Here is a 13,605-nt window from a genome sequence, read left to right as displayed (position 1 = left end):
CTGCAGTGGTATGTTTTGTCTAGGTGCTAGGGTCTCACCAGAAGAGAATAACAAGGGGCATTGTTTATCAACCTTGCTCACAGTGGTCAGACTAAACTCAAAGAAATGGCAACAAAACGAACACAGCACACAGTTTTCATGTGAAAGGCATAAACAGAGTCTTGCAAAAATAAAGTTATGTAGTAACGTGTGCAAAAGTAGCATCATGGCGGCACTAACCATGCTAACTCAGCGATGTCCACAATGTCCCTATCGGCCATGTGACAATATCTTCCACCGATGTGCACAGAATAGGCATAATATGTTGTTCCAGCTGCCTCTCTCACGTATGGCCAGGTGTTGTGATTTGCAAACTGGACCCTGAATCTCATTACTGGATGCCGGAATGTTCCTGACCTTTATCTGCATATATTTACATTTGTGAACATCTTCGCAGTTGGGATGACGATCTCTGCACAGAAATCATAGGAGAGGTGGAGGCATAGACCTCCACGTGTAGATATGTGAATAGCATTTTATAGTATGTTAGTACTATTGTAATACTCCGAAACATACAACAAAATGCAGTTTGTGAATCAGCCCCCAAGTCTTTAATTCCTGTTATTTTCAGTTTCTAGATCTGTCTATTATGCTTATTGCAGCTAGTATGTTGAGTGCACCACCCTCGTCAGTGTCAATGTGTGTGTGTGTGTGTGTATGTGTTTGTGGGGGGGTGTGTGTGTGTGTGTGTGTATGTGTGTGTGTGTGAGAGAGAGATAGATCACTTTTATGGGTCTTTGCCCTTAACAATCCTGTCCTATTAGAAGTGGGTAAAAGGGTGCGAACCCCATGTTGATTTTGGTTAAAAAATGTTTATCTCTTCTTCCTATCCTCCAATGAATATATGTCAGCCTTTGTTTCTGATATCCACTCCATTGATGATTGTTTATTCACCCTTGTCTCTCTGTTACACCGGATAAACAAAATGTGTCAGCGACAATAAAGGGGTGTGACGTTGGCACTCACTACAACAATGAGTTCTCATTAGCCTCCTCATATGACCGTAAGAAACATCACTTCTGCTCTGAAGACCTCTGTAATACGTTGGTGACTGAAGACTTCCTGCACAAGCCACAAGCTAACCAGATTGGTAATTAATTTTGCAGTCACAACATTGCTACATATTTCTACATATTTTTTTAGAAAGGATAAATGTAAGGTACATTTCACAAAAGGGTCCTTGTAGGTTGAAAAACTTATACAATAAGACTATCCCTAACTAGTCTTATTTATGAAAGGGCCATTAATTGTGTCTCTTCATAGGAATTATGTCAGTGGAGAAAAATAGTTGAAGAACCAACACATAGCTTCTCAACATGCAGATCTAACTCAACTAGAGAAAAGGTGCATTCAAATTGAAAGCTCCAACAGAGCTATGCACTAATGTATGGAATAATTTCATTGTCTTAGTCCATTTCTGGATTGGTACAATAATCTCCATATGTTCTTTATTTATTTATAAGAAGCATAAATGCCAATGTAGCCTAAACCGAATATCTTTTAAAGTTTCTTTACATATTGTACATTTGAAAAATATAACAAGGGTAGACTTAAGGCACACTCATACTTTTATGCAAGCCATATGTATTAAACAAATAAACACAAGCTACTACAGTTAATTCTTAAATGATCCACTTTAACAAAACTTATATTGTAATAGAAATAAAGTTGTATGCAAGCAGGGTGCGTTGGATAACTTTGTAGTACAGCTAAGTGTTTATTGGTGTATTTTGTTTAACTACTTTATATGCACACTAAACTCAAATATGAGTAACTGCACAAGTAAATCAAATGTACTTTATGTTATCATAAACAAAGAATTGAGACTCCTGCTTCAGTAAGAGATACCTTTAACTAGTATCAAGAAAGTGGATCAGGTCTACTCCGACATTACTTGTAGTATGGGTCTTAAGTTTTTAGGGCCAGTTTTACTAAGCACTTGCATTGTCCTTACGCCACGCAAGTCAACGCAAAGCAGTGGGAGTGCTTTCGTGACATTTACAAAGCCATGCAAATTGATGGCCTTGCATCACTTTTCACCCACAAATTAACGCAATGCCTTGCATTACCCTGTGCCAGAAGGGTGGAGCTTAGGGGTTCCTGTGCATCCACTTATGTATTTTGATACAAACCCAGATTTACAACATCAAGTCAACCTAAATTTGCGCTAGAATGGTCCTTTGTGTAACATAGCAAAATACCTACACTTCTACTTGTTGCTTCCTCTTTGCATGTTTGCACTATTGTGCAGCACACATACAAAAAGAATAAGCCTCGAAGGATAGTGTTCCTTCCTGCACAACAACAAACCAAACCACAATGCATGTACCCTTGCAGCATGATGCAAGGTTGCTTGTAGTGCGTTAGGATGCTACAAGTGTGCCAGCGCAAAGAGAGAGCAGAGGTGCGCCACATCTTAGTAAATATGGTGAATTTCTGCTCTCTTCCTTTCATGCAATGCAGCGGAGTAAGGCATGCATGATCAATGCTGAAAAGAGTCTCTGGAGTGGTTCTGTCACACACATGGTAAATGAGCTTATGCGTTACTACCTATTAAACATCTTTCTAGAGGTTGTAACCCAAATAAAATGTTTTTAATTGACTCATTTTCAATGTTTGAATGATCAGAAGATACTATTTGGAGCCCTGTGAAACATTTTGTGCATGTTAAGATGGACCTGACATTCTAAAAATTTCCCAGAAATCCCTCAGCTGGAACAGATAAGTGTCCTTCAGAGATGATGTGCTTTGGTTGATGAGGAATGAGTTGGTACATAAAGTGTACTAGAACACATAGTGACAAAACATTTTCAATCACAAATTTGAACCAATGAATTTGAGAGTAGTTGTCTATTTGGACCACATTCTTTAAGACACCATGCATAACAGTTTTGATTGTACTGTGTAGGATGCATAATGAAAGTAATGCAATTACATCAGTATCAGGAATGCCTGTAGAAGCATCAAACTAGTCCAGAGAATAAATAGATGTTATTTAAAAATGATCCAGATGTTTCTGACTTGTGACCTGTTACAAAGATATTTTTCTCAGAGTAGCTGTGACGTATTCCTGAATTTCCAGCAGTAAGGCACACCTATTCATAGAAAGCAGCTTTGTGGACGTTTGTAAGGGTAATGTGGATGTAAAGCCGTGTCGCAATAAGCATGTAAATCTTGGTAAACCAATCCTATATGTAGCCAGGGAAACAGATTTTACTGTATGGACTTTTAACATTAGGGCCACCATCTTGTTCTTCCTAGTTAGTGTTTCTGTGTTTGGATGTCACTGATATAAACATGCTATATTAGGGGGCGCTAGAGGGCACCAGGCAAGATGGCCACAACTTAGTGCAGCTTCGCCGGCTGATCGCCTATCCATCTGATATCGGCATTTAATTGCTGCATCACCGTTGTGAAAACAGGTGCCCTGTGCAGCGTAACAGCCCGCACCCAGCTGATCACCCTATAACACTGATAAAAGTCTCATCTTCTAGAAACTGTATATTTTGCAAAATTACTCCTGTAATTTAGCATCCAAGTAAACTCAACATTTTCCAAACAGTTACAGCTGTGCTTGGCATTTCAGTTTGCAATTCCTTGCAATGCTTCTCAACCATGGTCACTCATAAGAAATTCCACCAGATTGACACTCCCCATCTCATCCTTGTACCACTGGCATCCTAGGATCCTGCAGGTAGGAACACAACAACTACTCTCCAGCTCCTCACAGGGAGGTGAGGACCTGGAGTGTCGTGTAGTTCCTATATATCCTATACAGGATCTGAGCGTTCGGATAACATACACTGTGGGTTTGGTGGCAGACTGGTTCCAAGCACCCCCACCGGGGATGTTAACCTGTTTGCATTAGGTAGCTCACAGTGCCACTAGAGTCTCCACTTATCTGGGAGAGAATAGTTTCTGACATGACAACCCTGATCCCCCAGGATCGTGGAAACAATATACTACTTTTCGCTCAGTCACTCGTGCTTACTTTGTTTGTCTCAGAGATACACAGAATAAACAGTCTGGGCATTTCAAAAAGGATTTATTGAATAGTTGTTTTCCAGTGTAGAATAGATTTGCTGTAACAACCATTAGACAGTAGCAGAGATATATGATTAACAGACCATCTTGCAGTAATCATGAATTTATGCAAGTACATAAAACACATGATAAGAAAGTGCGTACTCCTACGATGTCTCCCTACCTAGATGAACCCAAATTTATCTAGCATTGGTGTAGGTGTAATGCATTATGCCAAGAATCCCTCAGAGGTCTAGTCAACCCCATTACCTGAGTAAGGAGAGAATATGGGACCCCATCCTGGTCTCGAGTTGGACACCCTGTGTGGGATGTTAGACCACTGCTAGCTGGAGCGTCTGCATGCAGGAACCTCAGTGTCTCTGGTCAGTGTGTCAGCCGGGAAGTCTCCTCTGTTTGTCTAAGCAGGACATGATGTATATATGCCCACAGGTCTCCCCAGGGGTCCTACCTTGCTGTGTTACTGTGTCGGCCTAAAGGATGACGTTGGGCTTAAATTTTAACATAGATATTGTACAGGAGATGTTCGTCCTGCTGAAAGTCCTGCTGTGCTTCCAAGAATCCTCATGCATAAAGTACGAGTATTGAGCCCGGGAAAAACCCGCGTTCTGAATGCAGTGTCGTATCTAGGTAAAAGGTCAGTCCCTATGAACCGTTATGTATGAAATGTAGGGAAGGATGTAGGTGAAAGGTTGCAGTGTTTACCTGCACCTATATAGGGTACCTATATAGAATATAACACCCACTCCTCTTCCGACTGGACGACATATGTAACCTATAAGTGTACTACCATTCTAACTAGACAGTGGTACGCACTAAAGTGTTAAAAAAATGTCTTCAGTTAAAAATGTTTAGAAACATCTAAAAATGTCTAAAAATATTCAAAAGGTTTTGCAGGCCCTAGCTCTAAAAGTGTCCGTTGTTATAGTCCGAAACACCATAAGCATTAGAAAGCCATTTACGCCCAATAAATGAAAAGGAATGTCATGTTTGTATCTGAGTTCTAAATTGAGTTTTTAAATAAAAAAGGGCAAATTTCTTCCAGCACACGATAAGCCAAAATGAGTCAATTGTTAATGGGTTCTGGCTGGTAGACGCAACATTTTCGTTGATTGCTTCCGCAGTAGACGGCCCTTGTAACACCTCGCAGAGTACGTCAATCGAGCACAGATGATCTTCCGCGCTGTCCGCAGCTGGCACTGGGGCAGCCTGTGCGCTGTCCAAAGACTGGGTGCTGGTGGAGGAGCCGGTGTTCATTCCAACAGGTGTAGTTACAACCTGTAGTGGATCAAGGAATGCCGCCAACAACATTGAAATGCACTGAGGACAATGCAGAACATGGGCCGTTATTGGGTCCAGTAGAGCATTCACATCCGGTTGCACACATGATGGGAGGTCAAACAAAGGTCTAACACGCATTCTTCTCTACAAAACAGGCATCGGAGGACAGGTAAGGTGCTGTCCAACCAGACTGGTCGAAATGACAGGAACCAAGATGCAAGGCATGCCTATGTATTGAACCATTCGGTCACTGTATTTCTGCTCCAAGAGCGCTTTTTCCATCTCCTTGGTGACTGGGACATCCATTGCGTAGCAGATAGAAGACAATCAGGATACCAGCTATTAGAAACAGGATCAGCGGAAGTCCTCCAAAGATGCTTCCAAATACGGAGTGTATGAAGTTTGGTATAACTCTAAGTACTGTCTGAAAGGTGCTTAGAAGTCCAGAACCTATGGTCTTAAATAGGTGGACAATGTCAGTCCTATCAGACATGTTAAAGATACGACTCACCATTTCTATGAAATGGAAAGGGCAATTTGTTTTAATAAGCGCCTGTATCTCAGCTGAAGCGATCTCGAGTTCAAAAGTCTCTCGAGCGGAAGTTAAGGGCACAGACTTCTGTAAAAGCATGGCTTTCATTCTGCCTAGAGTATCAAACCATATTAAAGAAACATTTAGTGAAGGCCATAACGGTTCCTCCCTGACTGTATGTGTCAGGGGGAACAATACTTGCATACAACAAGTAACCCTGGAGCTCACGGTTACCAGATATGTGATGCCCAGGAGCATTCCACAGCAGCCTTGACTGTTCAGCATCAAGTATCTCCCATTTGAAAGTAGCCCAAATGCTGGAGTAATCACGACAGCTGGGGCACCCCTCAGATGACAGGACAAGTTTGCCACAGAACCATTACAAGCCCCTTGTAGTATGTAGTATGTCCTGACATATGAGCGATCCACTTAAAGCGCTCTCACAGTTTGTACCACTGAGAAACACTTCTCGATCCCCACTCCGGCATCAAAATCTGTATGGTAATTCCCAAGATTCCTTAATGTATTCCTTACCGATTTTTTCATATTTGCCTACCTGCTTTTGTTCAAGGCTATATTGGAATTAAAAAGTAGTGACCGGTAGTGTTAAATGGCCATGGATTAGCCACTGTGTGTGTGGTGATTTTGCCATTGTGAATGGTAATCTATCCAGTTTTTCGAAATGCAGCATTGTATATTTTGCTCCCCTTTGTGCCATTTCTATCTGTTTATCTGTTAGATTGTATTCGGAAAACAGAGACGTACTGTTTATAAAACGCCAAGGCACATAGCCTGCACGTAAACATTGCAGCGTCCAGCTCAATAACATGATAGAACGTAACTGAGATTGCCCGTGTTGTAAAATGGCCAAAACTTGTTCTAGGATGTCTATCGCAGAAGATACAATGTTGCCTATGAAATATATCCTGAAGGTCAGTGTTTTAACCCATTGTCTACCACTGCTAGAGATCTGTCTAAATGAATACGGTCAATTTCCCATATTCTCTTTGCGGCCTCTTGTTGGGATATTTCATTGTAGGCAGTGTAAATGCCAGCATATATGAAACGTTTCTGACGTTTCACTTCTGTGAGTGTTGAGGTTTCTAGCCAATTAAGGCACAACTTCCCAACACTGTAGGAAGTCACTACCCCTGGATGATGTCTCTGTAAATAAGCGGATCTGGCCTATGGATACTGAACCCTTCTGTCCTACCCAAGAATCTAGATTGACAGCTATTGGTGTCTGTGGGCTAAATCAACCATTTCCTCCAATCGGGGTCTGATCTAGTGTATTGCATGAAGTCATCTAATGTAACCCCTTCCTGTGATGTTTCATTACCCTCGGCTACTGTTGGTGTTGGCATCCGAGGTGTGTTTTGGCTAGACCAAGGCAAGATGACTGTTGAACTGTCTGGTTCAAAGACATTATTTAGCGAGGGAAAAGGCATGCTCTAAATAAAGCTTCAGTTCCCTGCACCTGCCATTCTCTAGTACCCCAGACTGATTTTAAGTCTATGGCGTCTTTCCATAAGTCGTAACGTTGTTCAGACAATTGGGCAATAAAGGATGCAGAGTAAATCTGTTTGGTGTTTGTTAACATATTTATCTGTGCTGATGTTGGTGTGACCTTATAATAAAATGAGGTTGGGTCAGACATATTAAAACCTGAAAAATATGGAAACTTCTTTGAAAATGTTTTTGAACTGCCTTTTAGCCGTGTTGGACAATGTTCCCACTGGTGGTATATATACACATTTCTAGGATTAGCAGATTTATGCAACAAATATGACCATAATGTTGATAATAGTACATAGATTCATAATCTGCTGAGCTCTCCAATGTTTCACTATTAGAAAATGCAGCAGATTTTTCTAAATCAGACAACATGTTATTCACAGTTTCACAATCCCAATCGTCATAAAATGTACTTGAGGTAATGATATCACTTCAATGATATTTTAAATAAATGTGGAATTTTTAAAAGTTCGGTCAGGCCAAGTATGTTGAAATCAATCTTGTCCCAAACTATACCGTCCAGTACAGGAACTGCTGTAATGCTCACTGACGGCAAGTCTCTTGCTTCTCGATGAGATGATCGATGAGGTTTCAAAATTATATTCACCTTTTGGGCTTCAGAGCTTTGACAAATGTATTGTCCACTAATAAGCATGTTAAAAACTATCACTAAGCTTAACCAGAAAAGAAAGAAAAGAATCCTGGAAGATACCCATAGTTCTACCCATGGTGATACCAGATAAGTCTTTCTACGAAAGTTCAAAAAGTCTTTCACTTGCTGCTTGCGTGATTTTTGGGCTGGTGTAGTTTCAGGTTCACTTGGATCCAAAGAAAGAGTATAAAAGTTTATAAAGTAGCCAGAAGCAGTTCGATCAATTATTGGAATTGCATCAGGATTTGTTGAAATCGTATTTTGCTCTTGTTGAGGAATGTTGACGTAGACATCTGTATTTGTTCTAATCACAACTTGAGTGTTATTTTGAGTTTCATTTTGAAGTTGAATTTCAGGTTCAAGGGGAACGAGTTCCATAGCATTGTTGCATAGTCCTTCATTCTGTATAGGTGATTCTTCGAACGTGATGAGTCTTTCAGTTTGAACTTCTTAAATAGTAGCGAACGGAGGGCGTTTGCTACTTTGGAGTCCACGAGGCCTACTGCTTAGTATCGGCCACATAGTGTGGTTTGATTACGTCAATTGAGACAAATCTTTTCTCCTTCTGTCCGACAAGAGGCGGTAGAAGTACAGTTCTTGTTCCTTCAATTGCTAGGACCGATACAGGTTTTGTGTAGGATGACCCAAATTCTTTCTTGTCCGCTATTTTCTCTATGAACAGATCCAGGACTTTTGGGATGCAGACAGGTCTTGCCGTGACTGATTTGACTTCCCCAGTCGCGGTCTGCTTCAGGTGGACATTACTTAGTTGTGTCCTGGATTCATTTAGATCCTGTAAAACAGCCAAACGATCACGGATGTCAAAAGGCTTTTTATCCGCCACTGCGCCTTCACAATCAAGATCGGGTACCCTCATTCTTGTCCAAAATAGGAACTCATATGGAGTGACCCCCCTAGAATACTTCTTGGCATGTTATTAAGAGCCCGCTGGACTCCATACAGATGTTTTACGCAGCTTTTGCCCGTGCCTAATACTTTAGCTGTTAAAGATTGCTTTAAGTCTTACGTTTTCCTCTCCAGTACCGAATTTCCCTCGGGATGGTACGGAGATGAGTACCACAATGCTACACTCAAACTTCCCAAGGCCTCCTTGTAAGCCAGAGAGCTAAACGCAGGGCCTAGGACTGCAGGCAGGTGGCCTGCACTGGTCAGAATGTAATGTGCCAATTGCGTACGTCCCTATAAAGACTCGCAAATCTTTTATAACAGTTCGAGCATCAGTCGAGCGCTTGGACCACACCCATAGGAATCTCGAGCAGGAGTTCACTTCTACCCATACTCTGTAAGGGGCTGCAGTGGATCAGATAAACACACGTAAATGGACAGCATGATGCTGTCTAACAATGGGATTTGTGCTGGATGATTTATGGCAGAACATCTGTTATATTGACAGATATCACACTTTAAGACATAGTCTTTGGTCTGCTTAGTTAACTTAGGCCGCCAGTAGAGTTGTTTCAGAAAGGAAGCTGTCTCTGAAACACCAGTATGTGTAGAACCTATCCCTTCGTGTGCTGCTAGGATTAAACCTAACCTACGATCCATGTTTGGAATTACTCTATCCCCAGCTCCAGGATTCTGAGCAAATGGAATGTTATTGGCATCTAACTTGTAGGAGTACTTGAGTGGAAATCTTTTCGGTACTGCACCGCTGTTTTTGCTTTAGGCAATAACAGCCACCATAATCTCACCGTCTATTCTCGTTTTAGAGCGAGTGATTGTAGCTACGGAAGCTGTACATACAACCCCCTTTGCGGCTTCATCAGCCAATGAATTCCCTTCAACGTGAACACCATCACGCTGATGACTCAGTGTATGTATCACGTGAGTCCTCGGTAGTTCGGATTTCAACTCCACTACCTGTTCCCATAGCATTTTATGCTTGATTGTGCGACCTTTTGAGTCTTTGAACCCGTTTTGAACCCAGTATTGCAACTATTCATTATATGACTGCACACAGTAAAAGGAATCGCACACAATTAGTGTGGGGAATTCTCGATTCGTATTTACAAGTGCCAGTATCAGTGCTTTTAACTCTGCCAACTGTGCCGTGCAGTCTCCTAGAAATTGCGTTTTAGTGCAGCTTGGGTGGAACTTTCCATCCCGCATGCGACCGCTAACGATTCCACATGCTGCACTATATTGTTGCTTACTTCCTATGGCCGGTTGAGCAGATCCGTCAGTGTAAATGATATATTCATACTGACCTAGAGGCATGATTTCATTAGGTACAGGATATTCTTGTTTGTATTGCAGGAAGGCTTGTGTCTTTGAATTAGGGTCAAATCTATATTCAACATCCGTTGCAGTAAGAGAATTATCCCATTGTATCCATCTCGGATGTAAGGCTTTTGCATTAGGAATGCAAGCCTTCGTAACAGCCTCTAATGCTGGTACTGGGGTCACGACAATTATGCGTTTTCCCTGAGCTAGTGATCTTTCTCTTGCTACAGCGATTTGAACTGCTGTTAGAATATTCTCCGTAGATGTAAAACGCATCTCTGCGTTTGTATACAGGTGTGATTTGCATTCAATTTGTACTGTTTCCCCTTCATTATATGTGGAATAGGTCTAGGTCATCGTCCATCAGATAAATATCATACACATAGGACAATGCCTCCTCATCCAATTTTTGTAGTAACTCTGTTACTCTGGCTGAAAACAACCCCGGGCTGTTCTTATACCCCTGGGGGAGTAGCCGAAATTGCTGCTGAAACCCTAGAGCTGAGAATGTTGTTAAAAACCTGCTTTCAGGCGCTGTGTTTTGGCAGAAAAATCCATTTGAGATATCAAGTATTTTTTCCTCATAATGTTATTCATTAATTCAGCCCCCTGTGAATTCTGGACTGCAAATGTCTTAGTGCAAGTGTTTGAATGTCTGTAATCTGAAACTAGATGATATGTATTGTCGGGTTTCATGACTGGAAACAAAGGATTGCTCATTTGAGAGGTGCATGTTTCAATCACCCTCTGGTATTCAAGTTGATCTAACATCTCCCTGACCTGTTTTTTAGCTTCTTACTTTATTGGATACTGCCTCGGTGCAGTAGGAGTGTTTTTTTTATAGGAATTGTGTGGTGGGTTCAATCCTAATCCCATCCAACATGGTTTTTATATGATGCTGGAGTTTGGGCTACCGCCCACTCCCGTGCATATGTGTATTGCAAATGCCTGGGAATATGGTCTGAGAAGGCCAGTAGAATTACTGTTTCTCCTTTAGGGAAACCCTGGACAAATGCTGGCAGCCAATCTTGTTCAGCTAACAAAATGTCATAGCCAAACGTAAGGTTCTCCCAAAAGAGACCTCTAGCTTTTCTACACTTGTCCCCCTCCATATGGAGCGTTATTTCATATACTTTATGTGGGACACTCACATAGTGTCAGGTGTTTCTACTGTGATATAATCATTTAAGTCCACTGTCACCAGAAATTCCATCAGGTTCTGGCGAGCTATTGTTACTTCTGCTGCACTGTCTAGCATTGTCAGAGTCCATGTCTTATCTTTAAACCTGCAACCTTCTTCTATTTGAACTGTGGTTTTTGCTTTGGCTTTTCTTCTTTTTTGGAAGTGCAATCTTGACAAGCTGCTTGTCTCTGGACTTTGAACGATCTTTTTGTCTTTCTGACCATCATACCCTCTCTGAATTTTTCAATGATCCCTGAAAGGAATGATAGGAAAGTGTATCAGTATCCTGACACCTGTCAGGCTTCCTAATATTATCCCTATTCCTGAGAATATACCTCTTTTCAGATGCTCCTGTGGAGGAGATCTACCTCGGGATTGAGATCTGTTTCCCGTAAATGTTTGTTGTTTTTTATTGTCCCACTTCTTTTTAGAAGAAGCAGGTGCCTGCTTTGAAGTGTCCTTTTCAGGACTGCCTATTAGCTGTGATTTTAATGCTTTCCCACCCAAACTGTCTCTGCCTAATTCTGCATAAGCAGTTTCAATTATTTTTGGTAGCCTGTGTTCCTGTTCTAAAGGACTGAACTCCCTTAGGCGTTGGCGGATAGCCACTGACGCTGCTTCCCCTTTTATATTACCAAAAATTATGGCTGATACCTGGGCATAGTTACCTAGTAACTTCATCCCTAAGTTCAGAGCAGGCTCTGCCCCATACTCGTTCTGTATTTGTCTTAAGTATCACTGCTTATGAAGGAATACCATGAGTTCTGGTATATCTGGAAGCAAAGACTATACCCCAAGTGGTACAATCCTCTATTTGTGGTGTTATCCCCATGGGCAAGCAGATTGTTAGCATTCTGTGTTTTTCATATGGAGTAGTATTCAGGAATTCTGCTTCTAACTGTGTTATTATCTGAGCTACCCAGAATGGCATTTGTTTGTGTTTTGTGGGTATTTTGCCCATCACTGCATGTAATGTTTGAGGTGTTTTTTAGTTTCTGTACCCTGAGAATGAGTACCATTTGCTGCAACTGTTGCTGGTTGGACTGTGAAAGTCCTCATGACGAATTGCGTCATGTTTCTGTAGATTTTAATTAAATCTTTGTGTTGGATGAGTAAGTCTCCTTGTGGCATTTTTTCAATGTCAGGATGAGGTGTGTAGGCTGCTAATATCGGCCATGTTACCCCTTCTCCTCCGAGTGAGCCTAATCTCACTCTTCCTCTTATATGGGGTAGGGCTCCTTTAAACCAGCATAAATGTTCCTGGTACGTGAGGGGAACCTCTATGTTCTTGAGCGTACAATATTCCGCGGGTGCATCACTTTTCTGTATAGTAGTGAAATGTCTGTGTTCTTGCATCTGCTGCTGGGAATGTAACTGTTAGGAACCCCCGTCACGCCATCCACAGAGTCCCCTGCATTGTTTGTCAACACCCATATGGTGGGAATATCAATCATATTGCAGTATTCCTACAATAAGTACTTTGACCAATGTTTGTTTTTTCTTTAATGTATTTGCTTTTGCCAATGTTTTTTCTTTTTGTATGGACCTTGCCAATGCTTGTTAGATATTATTATTTATTATTATTTGTCGAACTTGTATAGCGCATAGCTGCCCCAGCAATGGGGCATCCCAGCGCGACCAGAGACAATGAAGGTGGCAAGGCAGAAAGCCGTTATGCAACAGTGGGGTAAAGCCAGGTCTTGATAGCTTTACGAAAAATCAGATGACTCTGGATCTCTCTGATTGAAACAGGAAGCCGATTCCAGAGTTGCGCCGCAAGACAACGAAACGAGCGGCCCCCAGCTTTCGCTCTCACAACACGAGGGATATTTACTAAGGCCTGATTGGCCGATCTAAGAGGCCGCCGAGGCACATAAAGCTGAAGCAACTTGGACAGACCCAGGGGAGCCTGTTGAGTAAGGATCTTATGAGAAACGCAAAGAGTTTTAAATTGAATTCGTTTCTCAACAGGTAACCAATGTATTTTGGGCAAGACATGGGAGACTGAAACAGATCTCGGCAGTGCCACCAGAATGCGTGCTGCCACATTCTGGGTCCTCTGCAGAGGCTGGACGCAGGATTTATTGGCCCCAAGATATAATGAATTGCCATAATCCA

Source organism: Triturus cristatus, chromosome 7, assembly GCF_964204655.1.
Source record: "Triturus cristatus chromosome 7, aTriCri1.1, whole genome shotgun sequence".
Lineage (NCBI taxonomy): Eukaryota > Metazoa > Chordata > Amphibia > Caudata > Salamandridae > Triturus > Triturus cristatus.
The sequence above is the reverse complement of the archived record's forward strand: the minus strand, read 5'-3'. Positions refer to the sequence as shown.